This window comes from Macrobrachium rosenbergii, chromosome 52 (genome assembly GCF_040412425.1).
Source record: "Macrobrachium rosenbergii isolate ZJJX-2024 chromosome 52, ASM4041242v1, whole genome shotgun sequence".
Taxonomy (NCBI): domain Eukaryota; kingdom Metazoa; phylum Arthropoda; class Malacostraca; order Decapoda; family Palaemonidae; genus Macrobrachium; species Macrobrachium rosenbergii.
In genome coordinates, this window is record NC_089792.1 from 15,149,066 (window position 1) to 15,156,920 (window position 7,855).

The 7,855-nt window shown below is 31.5% G+C and overlaps 2 protein-coding genes across 3 annotated transcripts in view; one reads left to right on the forward strand and one right to left on the reverse strand.

The window, feature by feature from the left end:
• The window catches only part of LOC136833712 (paired box protein Pax-6-like), a 199,394-nt gene that overhangs the window by 159,103 nt on the left and 32,436 nt on the right, over nt 1–7,855 (reverse strand). The window lies entirely within an intron of this gene.
• LOC136833710 (sodium/hydrogen exchanger 9B2-like) overlaps nt 2,245–7,855 on the forward strand; it is a 317,786-nt gene continuing 312,175 nt past the window's right edge. The window contains exon 1 of the mRNA XM_067095905.1: nt 2,245–2,289. The gene's annotated coding sequence lies outside the window, so the exon portion shown is untranslated. The remainder of the gene's footprint in view (nt 2,290–7,855) is intronic.

Consider the following 7,855-nt stretch of genomic DNA (forward strand, 5'->3'; position numbering starts at 1 on the left):
GTTTGATTAAATAAGAAACCTGTGGTTTCATTATTTTGGATAAATTCTTCAAAACAAATTTTTAAGCCCTGCGTAGCAATTCCAAATATATCAATCTTTAATCATTTTAATCATTTTTACAAATGTTATCTGATAAGTATACTGAGTTGTAATCTAACTTGCAGAGGTTGCATATGTTTTGATTAGAAATAAACACATACAAGCAGATATATATATATATATATATATATATATATATATATGTATATATATGTATATATATATACATTATATACACATATATATATATAATGTACGTATTATATATATACATATGAGTAAGCGTTATTGATTAATGATTGTCAGCTTATCAGAAATGCTTAAACAAGGTAGGATTGAAAAATTGTCAAAGTTTTGAGAAATGCTTAAACAAGGTAGAAAAATCTCTCTCTCTCTTGATGTGTTTGCTACTCTCTCTCTCTCTCTCTCTCTCTCTCTCTCTCATTTTAATGGTGACAGCTGTAGTCATCACCAGCTCTCACCGTTAATCTCCCCCATCCCCTTCATTCCCCCCTCCCCATAAGCAAAAACTCCCCTTCACCCCGTGGTCCCCATCCACGGGAACCCCCAACTGTGTCGGAGTCACAACTTGGTGCTCCATAGCGTGTGCATTTAACCATAAGTAACCTGAAATCGATTTTATTACTTCCGACCCTTGAAAAAATCGATGGCTGGCAACGGCGAACGCCACGACCGAGACGAAGGAAGGAAGGACTCCCCCATAGGACCCCCCTCCCCCCACAGGTTTCTCTCTTCCATGGCGAAGGAGGAGGGGGAGGGGGAGGAGGAGGAGGAGGTGGGGGAGGCAGAGGTGGTGATGGTGTGGTACTGGTGGTTAGAGGTGCCAAGAGATATTGGAGGCAGATGCTGATCTCTCTCTCTCTCTCTCTCTCTCTCTCTCTCTTATGGAGGAGGCATTCATGAGTTTGGCTGCAGCAGGTCATTGGATGGGAAAGGAATGTCTTTGGAGGAGTCCAGGCGAGGAAAGTCTACATGTACAGAAAAAGAGAAGTGGAGAAGATGCCTCTCTCTCTCTCTCTCTCTCTCTCTCTCGTTATTGTTTATAGAGTATATAACAAACCACACACACAACACACACATGTTATATATATATATATATGTATATATAACCACACACACAAGAGACACATGCCTGAGAGAGAGAGAGAGAGAGAAAGAGAGAATATATATGTATATATACATATATATAAATATATATATATATATACATACATACATATATATGCATATTTAAGATGAGATTACTAGTCGCATGCACTTTCCACAAGTGATTGACTCAATGCTTAGATGACCAAAGGCACAAAAGGATTTGAAGGGAACGCGGCCATGTATATCACTCCACATCGTAATTAAATCATACGGAAACCTATGTGTAATTTAAATGTGAGAGCATCCAAGAGCAAAGTTACGTCGTACTTCTACTGTCAGTATTTTTATCCATACATATGTAGACTATTTTTGCCAGTTTTATACGTCCTATACGTTCAGTTCTCGTGATAAACTAGTCTTGAAAACGTAAATTCTCGGAACTTTTCAAATCATCTCGGATTCCCCAGTAATCATGAAATACCGAGGTGAGTGACCCACTGTTCCATCTCTCGTCAGTGGTCATCGATGTTGCAATACAGATTGTTTCCAGGTGGCTTCTCTCTCTCTCTCTCTCTCTCTCTCTCTCTCTCTCTCTCTCTCTCTCTCTCTCTCTCGTCGTACATACGACAGCGCATACAATTCACACACTGTGAACCCGGATCTTGCGTATTAAAGCTATAGGTTGGGTAGAAAGAGACAGTAAAATTTACTATTATATATATATATATATATATATATATATATATATATATTATATATATATATATATATATATATATATATATATATATATATATGTACACTATATATATATATATATATATATTATATATAGTGTATATATATGTGTACATACTCATATATATATACGTACATATGTATATATAGCCTATGTATAAACAGATTAGAGTAAACAGAACCCTGCCATAATTCAATAATAATAACAATAATAATAATAATAATAATAATAATAATAATGATAGAATTATCAAATGTACGGGAGTGTCTTATTTGCGCGCAAGTAGTATTTCCTTCTACTATTTTTTAACGAAAGAATACATTTTTTTTCCAGGAAAACAGAGGTTGAAAGAAGAGATAACATAATAAAGACACAAACATTGAGACGATATTCGAAGTCTGGTGAGTACAAGATTTCTTTCCTATAAGACATCGAAAACAAAAAAATACAAATTTTAAATGAACGCAGAGAAATTAGTCCTTAAGAATATCATTATTTACATACATTCACATTTGAATATATATATATATATAATATATATATGTATATGTATCTAGATATATATATAAATGTATATATCATGTATATATATATATGTGTGCATGTATGCGTGCGTGCGTGTGTATGTTTTTCATATGAAACAAACATCAAAGTGCAAAAAGATGAAAATAAAATAAAGCTTTAAAAAGAAGTATTTCGTCAGAAAGTTTCGTCTAGTAAGGGATCTCATTAGGGCGGTTTATTATTGTCTCAAGGCACAAAATTGCAGCCAAGAGCGAGCCGGATGTAAAGAGTAATTACAAGTAAAAAATAAGTTAAAGATGTACAATAAAAAAAAAGTGATAATATTAAACGGTCGACAATTTCATACCTTGCATCCTTAAACTATATTCAGATGTCAATACAAAAGAGAAACAGTAAAAATCAGATTTTAAAAAACGCACACATAACGACTAGAAACGTGGATATATATTTTATAGTACATAAATGAATACATAAAGGCATTAAACACCCTTATATTCGTATTTGAAAGAGGAAAGAATGAGGTTCGCACAATTCGTCATATATAATGTTATATACAGTATATACTGTATATACATATATATGTATATATAGAGACACATATACACACACATACACATATATATGTATATATAGTGTGTATATATATATATATATATATATATATATATATATATATATTATTATATGCATATATATATATATATATATATATATATATATATATATATATATATATATATATATATATATATGGTAAGAACTTTGTGTGAATACACGTCCAGTTAATGATTATGTGACTAACAAGATAGAGATAACTAGATAATATATGTATATATATATGTATATATATACATATATACATATATATATGTATATACATATACATGTATTTTATATATATATATATTAGGCTATAGTGTATATATATATATATATATATATATATATTTTATGTATATACATATAGTATATATTATATATATATAATATATACATATATATATATATATATATATAAATTACACGTTGTGCTCCTCCTTTTCTAGTTTTATAAACATTTTAGCAGTATGATTTTCTTCACATGTCCATTTTCGGAAATGACTGAAGCATGCAGATGCCAGATAAGCTGACCGACAGAATATAAAATTAGACTGGTTTTCAAAACTCTGTTGAACCATCCCTAACAATCTTTTAAGAAAGACTCGGGGAAAACCAGAGTAAATCTATATAACAAAAGAAAATCTTGTTAATAACGCTTGACGTCAAAAACAAAGTTGTTTACAATGAAACTGAGAGGGAAAAACATTCAAATGAAGTGGTATAACAAAAGTGTATATAATAAATATAATATAATTAAGATGATATATTAAGAACCATAGTTACTGAGAAAATTATGCTTGCATTTTCCCCAAAAGTTTCCAGAGAATTATGGGGAAAATGCAAGCATAATTTTCTCAGTAACTACAATTTTTTTTTTTGTATCATATTATATTTAGTATATATATGTATTACAAAGGTGACATTTGGAAACTGAGAAATATCGCAGCCCCTTTTGAACTTGTCTGATTATGTTTAGCAGAGAAACAAAACAGAGCTTGACACTGCCTTGAATGACAAAATAATCATAATAATAATAATAATAATAATAATAATAATAATAATAATAATAATAATAATAATGCAACGATTAGTCGTTGATCTCTTGTTTCAATGAACGTTGGTGAACTGAAAATACAGAAGGCAATAAAGAGTTCCCGAGTCCAAAGCTAGAAGGGAAGTAGAAGCCAAAGCATTTGACTTAAGAGTTCACGAGGTTAAAAGTGCTAGAAAGCCAAACTATTAAGGAAAGAAAAGGCTTCTTGAATAGACAGATCGATTACCACCAGGAGAGTTCCCAACAGAGTCGGAAAATAAATGGAAAGAGATGTTCTGTTCACAACAAATTAGACACAGTTTATTTTAGGCTCACGCTTGGTTGTACCTTTCAAAGGCTGGTCACTGTTTTACTACAAGCTTTAGATAATGGCTAAAGCGAATTTTTCTAAACTACTTGTATGTCCTGTGCAGCCTCTGACGAACGCGGGAGATTTCGTCATAATTTCAAAAGCACATGGAAGGTTTGGGAGAGCATTAGGCGAATGAAATCTTATTTCTGAAAAAGATAAAGCACCCTAGTTACAATTATTAATAATTAACTGTTACCAATTCTACTTCACGCACGTCTAAGAAGGCTATTTTTAGGACAAAATGTTAGTATCATGTGTATACAAGAAAATATATATAAATATAAATATATATATATATATATATATATATATATATATATATATATATATATATATATATATATATATATATATATATATATATATATATATATATATATACATAGCAACTTATTACAACTTACAGTTTATTAACAAAAAACTTCGTTACTCAGATTTTAAATATATAAGATTTTAGTGCACACATCAGTTATTTTCCTTTATCAGAACAATAAAATTTGATCAAAATAGAACAAATTAAAGGAACAACTCCCCACACTGAAATTCAAATGAGAGAGAGAGAGAGTCCAATCAAGGCCAACCAACCCAATAGATAAGGCCGATAGCGAAGGGCGTCTCTCTGAATAGTTTCAGGTCTTTCAGAAGGTGAGGTGTGGGCACTTTTGCCGCTGTATATGGCCCACGCAGTTTATTTCGGTATTATCAGCTCCATCGACCAATGAGAGACAGTGCTTTACCTGAGTAAACACAACTGGCCAATCAGCGAAATCAGCGAAGTCTCTCTAACGAAACTTTCACCCACACTACCTAATGTAATACACGGTTGATTATTTCATGAGTATATTTAGCAGCAAGCTGATGAAATTTCTTTATCTGAGTTTTATTTTTTCTAAAAACGGACCCTATTGAAAGACTGCAACAGTGACGAAAATTTCGAAACAACACGACGGTGCAACGAAAAAGGAAATGTTGTCTGGCGAGCGCTGGCATCCAAAGCGGTGGGCGGAGTCAACGTCACCGCTGAGGCGGTTATCAAGGCCCGGCATCAGTAAACTTTACCATGACTCACAAAAGGGTCGTCGTTTCAACTTTTTCAATATGATGATGAGAGAACAATGCTTAAAGAATGTCGAGATGAGGACTGCGGTAAATGCTGGGCGAGTGTGAGATACAGCACCGCCCCCCTCCAACCCCCCCATTGAAATCACCTGCTTCTCTGCACCTCCATTCCGAAAGGCGGAAAGAGGATGGAATTAGAAGAAAGTAAGAAAATTCGCTTCCTTTGAGAAAATGAAGGATAATGATTGTAATTGCCGTGTTTTGCACGTTATTTTTGGCGATGGCGGCGTCATGCAAAGGGGTAATAGACGTCATCTTCCTTGGAAAATTACGTAATCGTTACAATTGTTCTTTGTGCTTAAGACGGTGACGCTAGAGGCAATTTGCTGGATAATAACACTGGATCCTGATAATAATATGAATATGAAGGCAAATGACAAATATAAATGACAACATGCGATAACAGGAAGATTGAAAAACATCATACAAACATACACATGTATATGCATACAGCTTGATTTTATACACAATTATTTGTAATCATGCATATGCCTTCTTTATTGCTATAAGAAATGACTAAATGAAAAAATAGGTGAGACAATTTAAATTCTGTGATTTTAATTAATTCACTAACTTTAGATAAATCCATAGTTAGCGTTTGATTACCGGTATAATTTTGCTAAAATAAATTTATTATTATTATTATTATTATTATTATTATTTACATGGCTGCAGTCTCAATCATATCAATAGAACGCAAGACAAAGAAAACAAGAAGAAATTATGACTAATGGTAAAAATAAATTTTTCAAAAAGGATGAAACCTTCTATCACATCCTACATCATTTGATACACGTGGCCACTCGAACATTTGGAAAACAAATAAACAAATAAATGAGTCGATAAATAAACAAAAAATTTTAAAAATGTTTTACGATACTAAGACACCAAATGTGAAATAACTTGTTTGATCGCCTTCCCCTTCATATGTGGTGTGCATTTATGTATAATATATTTACATAAATATATATATATATATATATATGTATATATATATGTATTTTTAGGGCATATATATATATATATATATATATATATATATATATATATATATATATATATATATATATATATATATATATATATGTGTGTGTGTGTGTATGTGTGCATTTGTATGTTTGTAGATAAAGATGTAAAAATTAAAAGTGAGAAGGCAGGACTTTTATGTATGATAAAATCGCTACAATAGCCTAACTATTTTATGAACTGTGAGTAATTTGTAAAGTAAGGGTTGCAACATGCCTCTGGTATTACTTGTTATTCTAGGCACAAGAACATTTCTAGATAGCCATATTCGTATGCATCAAAAACATAATAGCTCACGGAATTTCCAGGATTATACATAGCCTGTAGCCAGCAATAGAAAACATAAACATTTACAAATGTATGAAGCATTTGTAGGTATTTTATGTTTATGCTATGTATCTACGCCCATGTGCCTGTATTTGTTTGCTGAAATAGGGTTTGTAAAATTTTATAATAGTGTATATATACTGTATATATATACAGTATATATATAAATATATATATATGTATGTAATAGAAAATATATATATATATAAATATATATATATTTATATATATATATATATATATATATATATATATATATATATATATATATTTGTATATATATATATATATTTTAGAAATTTTAACATAAGCATCTAGTATTGTACGAGGCATTTCTATGACTGTCTATGTCATGTATCATATACATCTATCTTTATATATATATATATATATATATATATATATATATATATATATTATATATATATTCAGCACAAAAAAAACATAAGCATCTAGTATTGTACGAGGCATTTCTATGACTGTCTATGTCATGTATCTATGCCCAACTATCTTTATAGTCTGCAAAATCAGAGTTTGTGAGATATAATATATACTCGTCAATTTGTAGCCGTGATAAAAAAATACTTAAAACCAAATTTGCAAAGACGCTTTCTCGACTATGCAAAAATGTGAAGTTTCCATATTTTGTTTCTCTTCACTCCGTTATCAAAGATTCGGATAAAAACCAAACCATATTCTTGCTTCGTGTGTATGTGTGTGTGTGTGTGTCTGTGTTCGTGCGCGCTCGCGCTTCTCTGCGTACAATGAGTCATGCTCGCTTGTCCAATACAGCACAGGTTAGTGTCACAGAGGGCTGGGGCTTAGTCACGCAAGCAAACTTTATTGGACCAGCGACTGATAATTATCTCTTTCGTGTAAGTCGCGGAACACGTTGAATTATTATGCAAAAACTCGCCTGTAATTTATAGTGTTATGGATAAAAATGACCACCAGACACCGCCAT